This window comes from Egretta garzetta, unplaced genomic scaffold (assembly GCF_000687185.1).
Source record: "Egretta garzetta isolate BGI_Z169 unplaced genomic scaffold, ASM68718v1 scaffold138, whole genome shotgun sequence".
Classification (NCBI taxonomy): Eukaryota; Metazoa; Chordata; class Aves; order Pelecaniformes; family Ardeidae; genus Egretta; species Egretta garzetta.
In genome coordinates, this window is record NW_009260598.1 from 40,932 (window position 1) to 60,585 (window position 19,654).

The window sequence follows — 19,654 nt, forward strand, 5'->3', positions numbered from 1 at the left end:
CAGAGAGTTTAATTCTTCCTTCTTCTGTTGATCTGATTAGAATTCATAGAGTAATCAAAGAAAAGGGTACACCTACATCATCTGGAAAAAAAAAAAAAAGGTCTTTAGGTAAATGCCCAACTGTCACAAATTTGCAACAAGCGGTACAATAGATGCAAACCCAAGAAAGAGAGGCACTGTACAGAGAGGACATGAGGCTAACATAGAATTATGTGACCGCTTAGACCAATGCATGCTCTTAACAATTAAGCCTTTTTGTTGTTTAATTTTCAGCTAGTATCAATAATGCACCTATTCAACAGAAGGACTTGGCCTTAAGTCAGAAAGATAAGATAAACAGGATAACCATTAAAACACAAAAACATATGGTATCACCAACTGCGTGAAGATCAACATTAGATTAAATCCCATTCAGTAAGCAGTGTTTATGCATCTCTCAGCCAGACAGGATGTTCTGCTGATGTTTCAGACCGGGCTCCAGCTGAGTAGCACGAAGTACAGGGACTGCGTCTCACTGCCGAAGCAAATGAGTCACATTTTCAAAGACAAAAAGCACAGATTCTGCTTCTTTGCTCTGGGGACCATCGGGAGCGTTTTAGCATTTCATAATACCTACAGTAGAAGTTTCCTAAAGTGTTACTACTTGTTGAAGTACAGGTTCCCTCCTACTTCACCAATAGCTAAAGGATTTTCTTTTTTGTCCTTCTGAAAGAGAAAGAGTGAGCAGAATGAGAGAGGGCAAGAGAGTAGCCTAAATGTCTGACTGGTGAAGCTGAGGGTACGCATCAGCTCCGATTCCCACTTCTACATTTATTTAAAACAACAGTTCCAGACTTAACGTTTGCCTCTTTTAGGTTCACTTAAAGCATGGGTTATGGCTCAGGTCTGGCTCCTTTACAAATCAAATTCAGTTTTAGTTTTTTATTCAACAAAATGTAGATGGGACTTGGCAGGCTGTTATCTGGGACATCGTTAACATATAATTGCTATTATTAAAGGTAGGCAAGTAAAAGAAAGTTATAATTATTAACTGCAAAAGCCCTTTGCCCCCTGCAAATCTCCAGCTGCACAAGGATAAGTTTATGATGGCAGACTTCTAGCGTAGGATTCCTCTAGCCTACCTTGTCGCTGTCTCTGCCATGAACATCTGATCAGAGCTGGTCACCTGCATAGTGTTGGTAGGAGGGAATAGGGAATTCCAGGGGACAAATTACTTTAAACATTAATATTTGTGATGAGATAAGTGGTGTTAAAGGAGCCCAGATCACTAGCTTAGATGTAGATATGAGAACTCTAGGCACCTAAAATTTGGTGAAATGAATCCCACCCTTGGATATCAAGTTGAAGAACATCTTAAGATAATTTTTATTCAGACCCCAAACATGGAATTTGTTTTGATCCCATTGCTAAATGAGGAAGCACAAAGAATACGTTGTCCTAGCATGATCATTCCCCTCTTTCTTGGCAGTGAAATAATGCATGCTGCTGGCAACATTCTCACTCCACTTCAAAGTTAACATCTCTTTCAAATGATCAGGAACTGCTTCAAGCCATTGTTTTTAGGCTGTCTTCAGGCTTGGTTTGATACCACTATCCAGGTCAAGTATTTCATATTGCATCCATTATCATAGGATCTAAACACCTCAAAGCTTCTTCCTTTGTTTACATAGATTTAATATCTTCCAGACCACCTTTGCAATCTCAAGAACTCAATTTTGTTTTCAACAAAAGTTGGGAGCATCAGAGAAGCATCAGAAGTTTTATCAAATAAACCCAATATGATTGTTGTCTAGAAGCAGATTTTGGTTGTCTGCTCAGTTGCTACTCAATTGACTTTTCAGGTTGCAAAAAGTCCAAAAAGCAAAGAGGTACTACCTCCGCCAATGCTAAGTATCAGACCTTCCAGAGCAGAAGTGACACTAATCATGCTTGCTTGCTTTTTAAGAATTCTAATTTCTGTTCAAGTTAAATTAACTTTGTTTATCACCATTTTCTTTTTGTCACTCTGAAAGTGCTTTGGTGTTAAAGGCTATGGCAAGGGTTAGTGGCCCCACTTCAAGATGTGATTTACAGCACTGTCAGCATTTTACTTATTAGATAAGCAAAACTGTGTATCTAAGTGAGTCAGTTCAAATATTAAGGCATATGAAAACTGTTAGCAGCCTTCCATGTGGAAAGTCTACTTGCCTTTGCAAACTGAACAGATTTGTGTTGAGAAATACAAACACTAAAAACATCTGACATTTTAAGGGTAGTCTAAGGATACTAAATATATCAAAGAATATTTTCACGTTGTACATATTGGCATTGAAATACTTAAACTATATAGGACATATTAAATATATGATAAATCACTTCATACAGCTCATTACCTTGCAGCTGGCACAGAAGACCTTCATTTCATTCTACTTTTCTACTCACGAAGAGTTGCTTTAATATATGAAAGAGTAACAGAAAGGCAATCTTTCTTCAATTTCTTAACTATTATCTGAAATCGTGAATTTGAGGTTGGGCATCCCACAGCAAAAAGTCCAGTCTGTTGCAGGTCAGTTCAGAAGAAAATTTATATACTCCCTCTGGTTCAATTTTCTCTAACTGATAGATTATTCTACAGATCTATAGATTACCACAATTCATCCCATATCTGGTAATACAGGTAAAAACAGATTTCAAAAAAAGGCATACGGAAATTCCTCACTCAGTTTGCAATGACTGTATTTTTGAAATAAACATAACAATTCTTGTTAGTATCATCAAATATCTCCTCTCTCTCAAAAGCTGAACAAAGTTAATCCTTGAATTGACAGAGAATTTTTTTTTTAAGTTAAATAAATCCCATATCGATGCCCTTCCTCTAAATATGTATTTACTTAGTGGATAAGCAAAAATATACCACTTGCTCAAAAGTAAGCACACACATAGGCCCTGCACTTTCTATTTATACTCTGATAAAAATCCATCCCTAACAGATTAATGGGATAACCCTTACTTTAGAGATAGAAACAAAATAAATGAACACAGCAGAAAAAGGATCTATAGTATAGCATATATTCACACAAGTCAATTTCGTAAAAGAATCCTAAATTTAACTGTTATTGCCTCCTGTATTGCTTAGGTTGAGAAAGACAATGCGCTACCCCTGGCTAGCCTCACTCACTGGGACTACCGGCTCACCAAACTGCTGGTCACTCACAGTGCAGCGTTTACTCAAAAGCTAAATGTCTATCGGCCAGATTCAGTAGCTCCCAAGTGCTGGTTGCACTCCCTCTGAAATGGCATTTTTGGTAACTCAAGGGATGCAAATAGACTGAGATTCTTCTCTGGAAAACCTAGTTTGCATTCCGTAAGATGGATAAAATTAATCATCAGCTTGCTTCACCATCATAATGACCCTCCCAATTATTTAAAAGAAAAGACTGTGAAAAGATTCTGCATTACAGCAGATCACAGAGATGTGACACAACAGATACAGTATCAGTTTCAGTGTATAAAACGCCTAACTGTTAAGTGGCTGGCCCTGTCTTAGATTTTAGTTACAAACACTTTAAAGAAAAAGGTGAGTCTTCCCTTCTTCTCTCACCAGGGTGAAATCAAGGTCATCTTATTTAAGAGATAGCAATATTTAAAATTAAATGACACTCCATCTAAAGTATTTTACTAAAAGCCTTCAACTCTTCTAAGCTCTCTAAGTAGCATCTTTTAAACCTTTAAGAAGTTGCCAACTGTTTGAATAATATAATACTCACAGTACCACCCTTTAAGGGAAAGACCATGTGCTCAAATTGGGCCAAATAAGCAATAAGATGATATAAAACCAAACCGCTTAAACCACATGAATGATTCCTAAACACTTAGGAATCTGATTTCTAACCATACACAAGCAGCAGTATCATAGTTTCAAAATTCACTCTGCTGGAATTTACTACAGGATAATACTGTGTACTAACAGGATTTTACAATTAATAAGACCTATAGTGCTACCGACTGGGCATGAAAACTGTGTACTAAATGGTTTAAAGTTCTTCTATTCGCGGTAAATTTGCTATAGAGAGTAGCATTATTAATCATTAAGTCCTCTCAGATTTCTGTATTACTATCCAAATATGCCTTGTATTCTCACTAAAAATATACCTTTCTTTCACTAAGAAAGTCACCACTGACATAAGGAGGTCATCTTAAAAATAACCCAGGACCCTTATTTTTACGGAAAGAAAGTTTTCTGACCTTTTATGACCCACTTTGTTCCCAGACGTTTTAATTCTGTAGTTCCTTTGATCTTAAGGCATTTTGCTAATTGCACTTCTGCAGGATACCTGATGTACTGCCACCAGTCAGTAGAAAAGCAGACGCTAAAGGACTACCGGCCCTTTCTTATGCATACCAATGTATATCCGCATATAGAAGAGGGTTTATTTTTTTATTAACTAGCTTAATCTATCACAGACACATGGAAAAGTTGAACAACAAGAAAAAAAAAATTCTGATATATGACTGTTGACAGATGAACTGTTGTGGAATAACTACAGAGCTTTAACTTCAGCTCACACATGAAATATTGTGGAGTAACTACGGAGCTTTAACTTCAGACCATTTTTTACTTTACACAGTGTAATAACTTGCACCAGCCTAACGAATGGGCATAGTTAAAGTGGTGTTAAATCTTAGTGTGGAAACACTTGTTAAAAACCTTCCCACTCGAATACACCCAGTCTGCTATCTGCTTTTCTCCTTGGGAAAAATAAAGTTGTTCTTTATTCAGTGTTAGAAGGGTTGATTCACTCCAATTTAAATATAATTAGCAAAATTGTTGTGCAAGCTGCAGTTGCCAGATCTTTATGGCTGGTAATACCTCAGCCAAAGTACACACTATTTTCTGTTTCCAGGCTTTGCAAGGCTATCGAGTGGAAAAAGCCATTTTCTGGTTGTGCAATGAATCTAATCGTAGCCAGGAATTAAAGACACAAACATAAAACCCCAACCTTCTGTTTGACTTCAGCTTTCACAGTAGCACTGACACTTCAGGGTAACCTACAAGGGGATTTGTGTGCCATTTTTTCTCATTTTGCTTTTTCTGATATGCAGGAGCAATGTGAGAGCACTGGACTTTTGATTTTTTCTAGCCAAGATATGTGCTTCTTATAAAGATGAGATGCCAAGCCTATTTTGGGGTGCAATATCTGTATGAGATACTAACTGGAAGCAGTAATTATCACAGGTGAGTTGATTTCTGTTCTCTGGTTAGACATGGATTTCTTGTGACTGTGTCCAACCTTAGTTTCAAAGACTCGCTGACACGGATAGACCTCGTGTTCCTAACTCTGGATTTCTCAAGCAAATTGCCAGGTACAGATCCCATTCTCACCACTGTGAGACTCTTCTGTCTCTTACCCCCAGACCAACCCTGCTAATTACTTGGATAAATTCCTCTGGAGTCTGCCTTGCTGTTTCCTAATAACATGGTTTCCTAACAACAGTTTTCAGAAACAACTTTGGTGTTAAAGCAAGGGGCACAGGCGTAGGACAGGAATTTCTTACCCGTGAACATGTAAGAGTTACAGGTTTGTTTGTTTTTAAACAAACTTTTGAACATAGTCCCTGCGGTCTGCTTAAGCCAGCAAATCCTGGGCTTCCTTTGAAGCCCAAGGCCAGACAGCCCCTCCAGACTTCCGCTTTGACTGGCTTGTTTCTGGTGGTACAGGCTCTCTCTTACTCAAGGAAGCACTTTCTTTTTTGACAAGAGGGCTTCTAACTCGGGGTCTCACAGAGCACTGGCCACTAATGATAGAAATACAAGGGCAGGCATTGCAGGCTTCTGGTTTGTCTGCAATAGCTCGGGGAAGGACCTTGAGTTAAAAACTGTTAATCACACTCTTAGTCTAGGAATTCATTCTCTCATTATGGTTTGATCGTATCAGTATGATCAGAACATAAAACATAGCATTTCAGTCAGACTGAAATATGAAGTGTTTAAAAGTAAACTAGCCTTTTTGGCAGGACCCCGAGTTCCTCTTCCCACTAATTTTCCTTCTTTGCTCCCTTTGCCTCAGTCTCACATCAGGGCAACTAAACTTTGAGACACACAAAGCTCGATAAAGCTTGCGTCATATCCCATTTACACTTCTCGAGGTAAAAAGGTCACCAGAGAATGTTAAGAAACATTTTCCCCTACACTTACTCAGGACTTCTGTACTTTCTGGCCCAGTCAGCATGATAGCTAGGAACCAAACTGTAATGCTGGCTTGGACCTCCTTAACCCTTCCTCCTCCCCACATTGGGAGTTACCACTCCTGAGCTGTAAAAACTCACAGCATTCCCCAAATACCACATGGCAGTTAGCTGTACGGACCCATTTCACTGTGAAAATGAAAGAGGAATTCAGGCAAGAAGAAGGATAATGTTGGTATATTTGTCCATTGACCATAGCTCCAACTTGCTGTCCTGCTGTCTTTCATCCCTGAAACATTCTCCTTATTCAGCAACGAACCCAACCCAAGTTTACATTCTTCCCCTGCAGCAGCTTTCTCTGCGAACCCGTTCCAGAAGTTTGTCATTTATGATGTATATGATCCTTACCTGCATGCTCTGCTTTTTTTTCCTTCTGAAATTAAACAGCTCATTTCCCCTACATCTGTAACAACAATAGGAAAAGCACACATATATTAAATTTTTCTTTAATTACAACTCTTCACGTCGATCAGGACCCTTTGATGTGAAAGGAAGCATCCCAGAAACAACGTAGATTTTACAATACCTTTAAAAAGAGACCAAAAGTTCCTGGACTGTGTGTTACGCCAGCATAACAGAGAGTTAAGTGCCAAGTGAACAACCTAGAACAACGTTAAGTGCTTTTCTCCTTAATGTATAACAGTACATATTTCACAGACTGCGAAGCTCTGATATCCGATGACAGGAAAATTGAACTCAATTTCCAGAGGTGTTTTTTAGACTCAATATAGCATTGCGGAGACTCATCTACTGCAAACTCCTGTTTCCGCAAGCTTTAAAGGCTGCCTAAGGATCTCTTAAAGAGCAGTAATTGCCATCTGCCGGCCAAGTCGGGAATGGTCTTTCTCCACACTTCTTTCTTCATCTGGCTAAATTTGGAAATGGATTTGGGCGAAGGAGACAGTGCAGCATGGGAGCAGGACAGTGCAACCAGCAGTTGAGTCTGCACACCGGGACTGAAGGGTGCACACACTTCCCCCTCTCACGCTGGAAAAGGAGGAGAAAAACTGTAAATGAGGAGATGAGTTTGGGGGATCCATGACATTACTGTGGTTCGTTGAGGTGTGGATTTAAAAATAGCCGGCAAAATTATTATCTTCTCATCTGGAAATCAAACTTCAAATTTTATGCTTCCGAGTAAAAAAGAGAATGCAGGGGAGACAAACCCCTTGCTGCTGGAAGAGGAAGGCCAGTTCTCTGCAAATTTTGGTCTCCAGATTGAAGCTGGTTAGAGGCAGCAGGGAGGCCCCACAGTAATACCTGCCCATTCTTACCCAAAATCCTGTGTAGCTCACCCCTGACCCTCCCTTCTCATCTGCCTTTTCCCAGCTGTGACTTCTTATCTCCCAAGCCCTTCTGTCTATGAACCTATTTCTCAACCCGCCCCAACTCTCAGACTCAGACCATTTCTCCTCATCATTTCAATTCAGAACCGCCAACATTTTCCATCTTTTTTCCCATCCTTCTCTGATTTCTCTTTCTTCCCAAGACTTTCTCCTTTTCCCCTGCTCTCACACTCCTTCCCATCCCAACTTTCCCAAGAAGCCCCAGCCCACAGGGCACACCTCTTGCCCCCAGTCCTCAGTGCAGTTCCTCACATCTGCCCCAGCTGCTTGACTTCTCCTGCTCAGAACAACGCTACCTCTCTAAAGTCAACCTGGGTAAGACACAGGAGGTGGAAAGTCATGACAAGTCTTGAGAAACACAGATGCAGAGAAATCTACTTAAGTATTCAAATAAACCTAATTTGAATACTTCTTCTCTGATAACTACCCATTAGGTAGTAGAAAACAGGAATTGGAGCACTGTCTCAGTCTTCTCATCTACAGGCTGAACAAACCCAGCCCTCTCAGCCTCTGCTCATGCAGTACATTCTCCAGTGTCCTGACAATCTTGGTGACCCTCCCTGGACCCTCTCCAGTTTGTAAATAACCCTTTTTGCTCTGGGGTGGCCCAAACCAAACACAGTTTTCCAGACATAGTCCCATAAGTGTCAAATAGAGAGGAATAATCACTTCCCTCAACCTGCTGGACATGCTCTTGCTAATACAGACCAGTATGCAGTTAGTCCTCATTGCTGCAAGAGAAACTGCAGATGCTTATTCAGCTGGTTGCTCACCAGCACTTCTCTGCAAAGCTATTTTTCATCCTGTGTATCCCTAGCCTGTACTGGTACATGGGATTATAACATCCCAAATGCAGGATTTTGCATTTACTTTTATTGAACTCCATGACGTTTTTGTTGGCCATAGAGAAGGAACTTGCTAAACTGGAGGAATGACTTATCTTGCCCTCCAGTACACTGACTGCTTCTCTGATTCAGTTGTCATCCATGAGCTTCATGAAGGTGCAGACCATCCCACTGCACAGGTGGTTGGTAAGGAAGTAAAGCAGTAGCTTCCTCTTAGTCTTCCCTGACCTCAGTGGAATTATGATAAATGGACTTGTTCTAACACTCAGTATTTTCTGCAGAAGTTCCATTGCTTAACTGTACATGCAAAAAAAAAAAAAGCATCCTTTCATGTGCCACCTATTTCCTGTAAGCTTCATTGGATAGTCCCAAATCAACTGTCTCTTCCTATACAAGAGCAACATTTTTCTATTAACCATCTCCATATCATCCATGAATTCATATATCTTTGCTATATTTCCTTTCAGCTATTTCCCTTTCCCAGACAGAAAAGCTGATTCATTCTTCCTATAGAAGCCATTCCATATCTTTTGATCACCTTTGCTCTCCTCAGCTAGAAGCATAGAATATCTCAAGCTGGAAAGGATTCAATAAGGATCATTGAGTCCAACTCCCTACTCCCAACTCCCTGCTCCTTGCAGGAACACCTAAAACTAAACCATCCAACTAAGAGCATTGTCCAGATGCTCCATGAACTCTGACAGGCTTGGTGCCATGACCACTTCCCTGGGGACCCTGTTCCAGTGAGTAAACACCCTCCCAGTGAAGAACCTTTTCCTGATGGAAACTAGTCTGAACTTCCCCTGACACAGCTTCATTCCATTTCCTCATGTTCTATCGCTGGCCACCAGAGAGAGGAGATCAGCACCTCCCCCTCCCCTGCCCCCCTTGAGGAAGTTGTAGACTGCAATGAGGTCAGCCCTCAGCTTTCTCCAAGCTGAACAAACCAAGTGACCTCAGCCGCTCCTCTTAAGTCTTGCCCTCAAGGCCTTTCACTATCTTGGTTGCCCTCCTCTGGACACACTCTAATAGATGATGTCCTTCTTATATCGAGGTGCCCACAGCTGCACACAGTACTTGAGGTGGGCCCACACCAGTGCAGTGTAGAGTGGGACAATCACCTCCCTCGACCAGCTAGCTATGCTGTGCTTGATGCACCCAGGACACAGTTGGCCCTTTTGGCTGCAAAGGCACACTGTTGACTCATATTCAACTTGCTGTCAACCCAGATCTCCAGATCTCTTTCCACAGGGCTCTCCAGCCTCTCATCCCCCAATTTGTATGTATAAATAGAATTACCCCATCCCAGGTGGAGAATCCAGCACTTGCTTTTGTTACATTTCATACGGTTGACAATTACCCAGTTTTCTAGTCTATCCAAATCTCTAGAACATAGTTCTACTACAGCTCTTCTCAAAGTGGGAGACAAGGATAGCTGAACTGCACACAGCAGTCAGGGTATGGGCACACTTTGAATTTATACAACAGCAAATGTTTGTACTCTGTTTCATCTTCCTCCTCCCATACTAATTCTTAACATTTGAGTTGCTTTTTTGGACAGTATCGGGGTTACTTTTTCACTCTCCAATATAATTGCAAGGTTTCATTCCCAAGTAGACACGGTTAATTCAGAACACATCTTTTTTTTTAAAGCTGATGTCAGGTTTGTTCATCACTTGCACATACCAATACTGAAATTAATTTGACTGGCATTAAAACAGCTTTCACAGAAGAGTTTTCTGGACACCTTTGTGGGGGGCACTTATCTTTACAACACCAACTTATCTAACACCATCAGCAAACTTTGTTATATCATTGTGTTATCCAACTACAAGCTGTGGAAGAATTTGAGTACAGCCAGTAACTGGGAAGGAAAATAGCAAGTTAAAATCAATACTGAGAAACTTAAATGTGAAAAAAACCTTCTCTAGGTACCAATAATAACAGTCTCTAGCATGTTATTATCATTACAAAGTTCATTAGAGAAGAGAGATCTCGCACTTATTTTGGCTCCTTCTCTGGCAGCAATAGCTCCATAAATAACAAGGCACATAGAAAATTAATCATTATTAGGAAAGGAAAATCAAAAAGAAAGTGTTGCCCACATCCGAATTAGTCATGCAGCAATACCTTTGGTAGTACATACAATTCTGTTCTCAGAAAGAATATAACAGAACTAGAAAAAGTGCAAAGCGGACTAGCAATATGACACAGCTTCTACGTGAAAAGCATTTAAATCGATCAGGACTCTTCATCTTCGGAAAGAAATCGGTGAGGAAACTGAGGCCTGTAAAATAATGACTGCCATGAAATGGGTAAAGGGAAATGTCTATCTGCTAACTCTCAAATAAAAGACCTAAGGGATATCCAAGAATATCAGGCCTCAAGTTTAACCCAATAATTACTATTTCACTCAACAAAACTGAATGATGGAACTAATCAATACAAAGTGTTTAAGGTGCCAAAATTATATACTTAACAAATCAGTAGGAAAAGTCACGAGGGAAAGATGCATTAACAATAAAAAACAAGAAACAGGAGATTGCTTTCAGCTCAAGAGCTTTATAAACTGCAGGCATCCTTATATGAGGAAACAATGGGAGAGGTATTGAACTAAAGCTGCGGTGAGCTTCTCCCTGTTCTCATGCTCCTCCCCAAAGCACCCAGAACAGGGCACTTAGACTCCCACTCATTTTAAACTTTCAGGGTGAAGCACAAAGGCAGTTCCCTGCTACCACAGATGTAGCAGTTTATTTTCCCATGTTTGGGGAAATCGCACGGACAACCCATTCAGCACGTGAGGGGTGAGTCTTACCTTCAGAAAAGTCACTCTCTAGATCACGTCCCCTCAGGATGGGAAGAACTCTTTTTTTGGTGTTGTGGCACAGGTGAAAATTTGAAATGGGTAGAAGTAAAAATGTCGAAGTAAAGCAATGTGCTTCCAATTAACTGAATTTCTTCAACTTACAAAATGTTAACATTGATGTTTGCATTATCAGCATGTTAGACTGAACATAAAGGTATGAAATGTTTCCGTGGACACAAACCAACTTTCTCCTATCCCCAGAGTTTTCACTCAAAGCGAAGTTTTGTCTTTTCATTCTGATTTGGAACAACACAAGGTTTGCAAATGTTGCAATTCCCACAAATTCCGTTCTCCTAACAGCTTGTTCCTCATCACAGACTATGAAATGCCAGTGTGTTTGTCTGGAAAAGGCAGGTTCGTGTCACTTACAAACATTCACCTCGTAGATATCTTTATTCATACAACTGTAATCCTTAGTGATCCCACTAAAAAAGTCCATGGAAGCTGGATCCAGCAATTCTTGTATCCCACACCCAAACTATCGATCTAAAACAACAAACCACTTTAATCACACAAGTACTTCTTGGCAAGGACAAAATACAAAAGAGGAATAAATAACAATTCTCCAAACAAAGAAACAGGAATGCTTGTTCTCATTAAGGGCTTCCCTTGAATTTTCCTCAGCAGCAATGAGAAACAGGGTTCTCCAGGGCAGACTCTGCTCAACGGTGATTGCAAGTAAACAGGAGCCCTCAAAGGATAAGATCTTAAAGCACCTTGTTTTTTGTTTTTTTAAGGAGAAGCTACCGCACTGCAGGAAAGCCATATTCAGACTCTGAAGAGCCATGTGTTACTTCAATACCTTGGTGAGGACTTTTTCTTTATGCTGGGGTTTTTACTATGCCTAACACAACAGGGTTCTGGGATCCTTCTCGAGGAACCTGGATATTACAGTCCTACAATAAATAAATAATTGTAAGCATTCAAAACTCGTTGTTCTTGACGGTTGGACTGTGATTTGGATAAGAATAGAATAAGATTTAAGACAAACCTCTCCAACAAGTCTGCTATAAAACAGACTGTGTCAAGTAAATATAAAGTTGGGAAGTTGTGCCTTTTTTTTTTTACAAATGGAATATGATTCACGATCCTTAGGTAGGAATGATCTGTCACTTTATACTGCAACGCACTTGTGGAGACCCACACCGCTATGTGTGTGCGGGGAGGGGACAGCTTTCTCTGTGTGACAACATGGGAAAAGGTCTTGAAGATCTTGCTTCACCTTTCATTTTACAATTGACAATTCTTTCGAAAAACGCTGTTCATACAGGTTTCAAAATCGGTTTTGCAGGTACGAATAGGTATCATGTAAGTTCTTATCTCGCCTTTTCCTATCTTCCGAGTCAGATGTCTAGTTCAATGTCCAAGAGGGGACTTAGAAGACCAGAAAGTTTCTGATTTCAGTCATCTGGCTTTTGCTGTGAGAAAACACCTTCACTAATGCAGTGCCTTAACAGTTTGCCTGTTCTTTCTTAACACTCATTTGTTTTGCTGACAGTTAAGCCCATGGAAACTAGCTCTTTACCTACTAGGTTGAAAAGTTCATCCTGTTCTGCTTTTTAATAGAACAAAACTTTCCTGTAAACTCAGCTCCCAGAATCCATTACAAGTCTAGTGTAGCTGGCTCTGACCAAATGCTGGCGCCATTTTAATAAACCACAAGTTTTGACAAGTTTTTGCCTTCTCTGCTAACACTTAATGCATCTTTTCCTCCAGGCATACCCGTCAGGTAGCATAAATCTCCTGCCACAAGCATGAGTCTCTAAAGGAACAAGATTTACCTTTGATAGAATCTCATGCATGAGACCATCTTTAGGGTAGATATATCGTGTCCTATGCAGTGCACATGCTGAAAAAGCATTTGACCGTTTGCTTTTTCATAATATTCCCTTAGCTATACTTTTTCCTCAACAGGGACAGCTTTGTCTATGCACACTTAAACTCTTCAGTTACTTTACCACGTAAGCCACAGAATAGATTTCCTTCCAGGAATTGAAAGAAAAGTAACTGAGAACCTAATCAGCTATTACCTCCTGAAAACAGCAGCACAGGTCTAATGGAATTTAAATGAAATTTAGAATATTTTTCATAACTGGAGAAAATAACTAAATCTGTCTTCAAAATATTTGAGGCTCGTGCTAAGATGCCGTGTTAGCTTTCCAAACATAACATACCACCATGCAGTATTTCTGATCATGCTCAGACTAGAACAAGCACAACTTAGTCTTCTATTCAATTTCATTAAACAAAAGCATTCAATGCAGCTCAAAAAGTCTTATTCATCGCCATAGCTCTGTAGCATCAGAAGGAAAAGAAGTATGCTAAAAAATCTTCACAGAGGCGAAAATCCTTCCAGCTAAAACAGAAGCCACATAAGGAGTTTTGTCAGGAGGTTACTCCTGATGGAAAGGCAAAGTTTCCTGAGTATTATTTTGAAGGTTGCCTTAAAACCAATCTGAATGGGTTTCTTTGTGTTTTGCTAAAAGGCACACAGACGAACTAGTGTCTCTCTTACTACTGACCAGGGCTGGGTGGTGTTGGTCTTTGTTGATAAACCTCAAAATTTCTGAGGGGTTTTCTTTGCAAAGAAAATCACAAATTATCAGTGGTTCAAACCACTCAGGTCAACTTCTTTCTGGCCAAGCGCTGTTGACAGCTGCTCCAGCTCCACCACAGCACAGACGGCACAGACTCCGGCCACGGGAAGGGACAGGAAAGCCACCAACAGAGACCACACGGACAGGGAACTCACAGCTTTCACATTTTACCTTTGTTCCTAAAGCAAATCCCTTCTGGAAAAGGCAGTTAACCTTCACTGTCACATCTGTAAAATGGTGTTAAAAGTGATCTTCTTCAGAGGGAAAGTTGTGCTGAAGCTTACTGGCAAATGTAGGTCCCCAAAGCCATTGGTTTCCTTAAGAACAGACTCAGAACCACAGCCATTCTCAAACTCAGGCACCATCTTACAGACATTACCGTAAGCAGCAATACAAGCGACATGAGTTCCCTCACGTCTCCCATCCCACTCCCAGACTTTTGCTTCCTCCCCAGTGCTGCAGTGCACCACCCAGCTGTGCTGTGAGCCAGATCGGGGAACTGATCTACCTTCAAAACAAAGAGTCCCCCCTGTCCCCCCACCCCCTGCCTTTTAAAGCCAGTTTAATTCCCTGATCTGGTTGCCAGTCCCACGAACAGCTGCACCTTCATAAGTCCTTACGTCAGCACTGCTGCTGAGCTCCCCAGATGGTGTTATCTATAAAGTGTTGTGTTTGGGGTTTGTTTTTTTGGTTGGTTTTTTTTTTTTTTTTAAGAATCATGGTTATGTATGACCTGCTGCCTTTGAGAAACTGGAGGGGGCTAATGGCAGGAAGGGTGGGTATCCCTCTCTCTGTCTCTGGAAGGAAAGCGCAAAGGAAGTGCTCCGCAGTTACCAGGTCTTTCAAGCTTTCTTCAAGTGAGCCTTTCTGCTCAGCCCTGAAGAGACGAGCATCTGGGACACAAACAGAAACCCCCTCACTCATCAACAACAGAGCACACGAGTTGAACAGCCATTTGCCTACAACATCATAGAAGCCCCTAAGTATCGCAGGTATGTTCAGAGAAGAAAGGAGAAGAAAAAAGAAAAAAACCCCAACACCTACAGCCTTCTTTTCGTGACATAAAAAATAAAGCCTGCCTAATTCTTCATTCAAATAACCCTAATGAGCAATGAATTATTCCCATGTGCAAAGTAAGTCAACAGGAGCTGAAATCTGTCACCTTTTATGAATTAAAAGCTTATTACTGTTTATTGGCGTGCTACATGTGCACTTCAGAGGGTCTCATTCATTCTTCATAATAATCTGGTTGCAATTAAAAAAATTAAATGACTGCAATGGGAGGTGAATGCAAGTTGTGCATCGCATTTTTAGCAGCGAACCATCCCAATACAAACTTCCAGATACAGCAGATGTGACCGTCCGTCTTTTGGCAGTGACGCATGCCAAATCAGCTTTGTTCATGAGAACCGGGAGAGCTCAGCTTTGCTTAGAGAGGTTTGGTGTGAATTTATACTGCTGAATGCCTCACATTTCTTCGTTGGGTTGGGATTAGTTTCTGTCACACGCAAGAGCACGACACAACAGGGGAGAGAGGAGACATTTTGCCAGAATCTTTTCTTCCCCCTCACTTCTGCATTCCCCTCCTCACTATCCCCCAGAGAAGAGAGCAGCTTCTGAGCCAAGGAGCTCCATTTCCAGTGGAGAAAAACATTAGCAACTTGCAATCAAAACTGAAAAAACGTTACAACTCGTGGACTTCTTTGGATTAGGAAAAGGGAAACCCTGACCTAGTACAAGGAATACACCTTTATCTGAAAAAAAAAGGCAGGGAGGGAAGAGGCTTTTAAACTATCTTTGGGCAACAGCTGATGGTAGGCCCCAGTGTGCCTATCTACGGCTAACATAGATAGTCACTGTTGCAGCAATAATTCCAGAGAATGAAGCAGTGTCAGTAATTTTCCTCCCTCGAGGCCAGCAGCAGCAATCAATGGTTTAGTTTTGCAGATTTAAAAAGGGGAGAAGTAGTCCCAGCACCTCAGTCTGAAGTGAAGGCGCTTTCACTGCATGTGTGCTGAGCACTGCCTTCTCCATGGAGTACAGGGAGATAAAGATAGATTTTAAATTCATCTTTCTTGCATTGCGGCACTGTGTATGTAAGAAATACTGTGCATCGCTCAGCTCTTTGCAGGCAATGTAGCACCGGGCAAATGTACGTAACCCCCTGGCAGGGGAGAATCAACCCAGGATCTCCTTCTGCTTTTGCTGAGCAAAGCTTGGCATCCCATCCCCTGGCACCAACAGGTCAGTGCTCTTGCTCACATTCTCCCACTTAGGTAACAAGTGGAGAAAGGGGCCTGGTTAGACCTTGCCTGCACATTTCCCTGCCTGACTGACACACCTAATGCTGTGGTTGACAGGACAGCTCTTCACTCCCTTCCCTCTTTTGATTCTGGCTCCTGCCTGGCTTTGGAGCTTGGCTCCTGATGGCTTTTGATTCCTTGTTTCAGACTGTCCAGATGCTCTCAATAAGTCCTTTGCTGAGCAGGGAATTAGGCAATGGTCAGTACAGAGCACAGAAGATAACCGAGAAAGATGAGGGAGACCAATATTATTACCGCTAATAGAGCGGAAAGAAGAGACTAATTTAACAATCACCATGACCAATAAAGGAGAATAACTGACTTTTTGCCAGCACAGAGAGATGATCTGGACAAACATGAGGAAATGGATCACTGCAGCTGTGTCTGGTTTGGTTCGGAGGATGCGAGAGTGAAGGAAGTCAAGAGGAGAAAATCACAGCAACCAAACCAGAAGGCAGTTAGGGCCGCACGGTCATATTTGGGTATCATGGAAGGAGTGAGAAATCCAGGTTTTATAGGTGTTGTGCTGCATCACGGGAAAGATTATGAGCTTATCAAGGGGGAAATAGGGACCATGATGAGAATTTGGGGGAAAGTCATTAAGCACACATGCTTTAAGTTCTGTTCAAAACTTTACTTCTGAACTACTTTGTGTTTATCTTAAAGAAACAGGGGCGGAGGGTAGACAGGTAGGGTCAGGTAGAGAGAATATGACTGAAAGTCAAAGAAAATAAGAAAGAAAAAGGAACTTTTTGTCACTTTCTCAGTCAGCATACACCTATTGCATTCACTGATTGCTCCGTGTAGATGATTCCTGCGTTATTTAGGATAGGGCTTAATCCCAGACTACCGGTAAGTTTTTCCTTTCCCAATGCCCATCTTCCTTTCTTTGCGCACACAGCACTTAGGTCCCCCCACCCTACCATGGTATCCGAGATAATCAGGTAGGTCCCTCAGAAACCCTACGTCCTCCCAAACTGTCTTTTCCAGCTCCTCCTCACTACCTACCTCATAAATGCGCAAGAGCCAAGCTATTCTTCCTGTACAAGGTTAGACATATTGTTCACTTTGAACATTTTTCCATCTAGGAAGGCAGTCCTACGCCAGCTTCGCATTGTGTCTCTTTTCCATGTATATTTTTAGGAAACCTGACTTCTGATACAACTGGCCTATTTCTCAGCAATGTCTTTAGATTGCACCTGGGTTGCATTAGCACTGCTAGAGGCACTTTACTAAAGTCCAAAAGGAGGAGGTAAGTTGCACGGGAGGCAGGGGAGAACTATCTGCACCGCATGCAATACACATGTTAATATGTATTATGTATGGCTATATTTTATATATATATATATATATAATGCACAGCTAATGTTTTCCACTTCCCTCTCCTTAATATTGAAAATGTCTCTTAACAGGGTTCTGCTCTAGTCTCCTTACCCTCCTTACATTTGATAGGGTATGGAATAAGCAACAGTCAGCCATTTTTCCCCTGGCTGGGGGATGCAGGAGTCAGCGCGATGCCTGGTACATCTGTGACATTTAACCGTCCTCCCTCCATGCTCTTTTCAACCCTCCCCAGCTGCAACCAAGCCAGTGGGGGAGGGAAACCCTCAGAATCAAACCCAGAAAGCACTCAGTGAAAACAAATAAGGTTGCTAAGGAACCATAAAGATAAACTCAAACCCACAAAATCCAGGAAACAGAAAGGAGTTCATATGCTCTTTTCAAACTCACACCAGTCACTCATCGCTCTCAGCCTGTCACATTATACTAGCACAGAGCTGAGGCTATGGTTATACATCGGGCTAGATGTATATCATACAGACTGATTCCCAAAAATGTGGGAATCCCAAGAAGATACCCCGTCACACCGTTCAACAATGTCTACCTCTCTTCCTACTTTTTTTAATTACGCCACACATAAAAAGAGCCAAGTAAACTTACAGTGTGGGTAGACTCTAAATTCTGTGTATATCATGAGTTACCTATAATGACAGTAGCCTGGTTAACAGTAGCAACGAAGATGCCACCAGCATGGCTGGGCAACGCCAGCATACAAACCAAGGGTCCACAGAAGGCACAGATCGTACCCTCCCTGCTGTTGCCATCCTGCCAGCCACACTAAAGATGGCAGGGCCTTGACTGCCAATTTCCAATTCCACCTCCATTTTACTGCACAGGGACAGCCTCAGGAGCCATGCTTTGCCCACAGGGATTTTCTCAAAACCAAATTCATTACCACGCTCAGCCCATAAATGAAGCTGGGAAGCTCAGTGTGCTGGGAGGCAAGAAGATGAAAGCCAAAGGAGAGGGGTGAACATGCCAGTTACGCCTTGCCTGCGCCACGCAGACCCTGGGGCCATGTTTACGTTGTTTTCAGAGCCTGGTGAACTCTGGAAGCAAGGGGCAACTGAGGCGAGGCAAGCCAAGCCCCTTTCATCAGCTGCCCTTTGAGCACCGCATGTTCCGTTCCCCACACACACAGCTACATTGCAGCACCTGACAGATTTCCTCACGCTTTAAAAGACTCTGGGAAATAAGAACGTGCCACTGGAAAGGTTATATTTAGCCCTCCTATCTCCATTCACCTTGAGTTAAATCAGATACTTGGAATGTAGCGATCGCCTACCATGCAGAGGTGCAGTTGTACGCACCGTACTTCTGAAATCGCATCAGCCACCAGTCTTGTGGCTTAATCGTTGCTTCACAGCAAGGTTGAAACTTCTCTGAAAGAAATGGCATGAACTCAGTTGCTAATTTGGCTTCATCCTATTCTCATTGTACAGAGATCAGAGCAGTTCATTTCTGCCCTGAGAACAAAACAAGACAGCATTTGCCACTTCCCACTCAGTGTTCGCACCGAAACGGCACCACTTTGAGCAGTACAAAGTATTTATTAGAAACAGAGCAAATTTTAATCCTTGCTAACACCACAACTTTAAAATGATTAGTATGAAAAAGCATAGCCTATGTACCCTTACGCTACGTCCAGGTGAATTTCTCCTTGCCTCACATACCCAACGCGTTTTGTCCACCACGGGGCTGTATTTCACAAGTACAAACAGGAAGAACACGAGGACACTCACACGAACCGCCACAACTGTGGGACTTCTGGCACTTCAGGTTCCACTTCACGTCAGCAGAGACAGAAGACCCTGCCAAAGGGTGAATAAACGCACCAGGTTTCTCCCCATTGACCAACTTCCTGTGCTGGAGGACTTCAAGGACTTTGCATCTCTCTGAAGCTGCGCTAGCCCGCTAATAAAAAAAAAAAAAATATCGGGAAATACATTGAAGATAAATGCCTGTGCTCTCAAAAAGATCCCAAACTTTCCAAGCCCTTTCTTTTTCACACCACAGGTTTTAATCAAACCAGCACAGCAAGAACATCACGTGTGGCATTTGCACAGCCGCAGTTATGGCTCAGTTCTCGCCTAAGGAGAGCAAAGCTGCCCAACGGCTTCCATCCGGGATG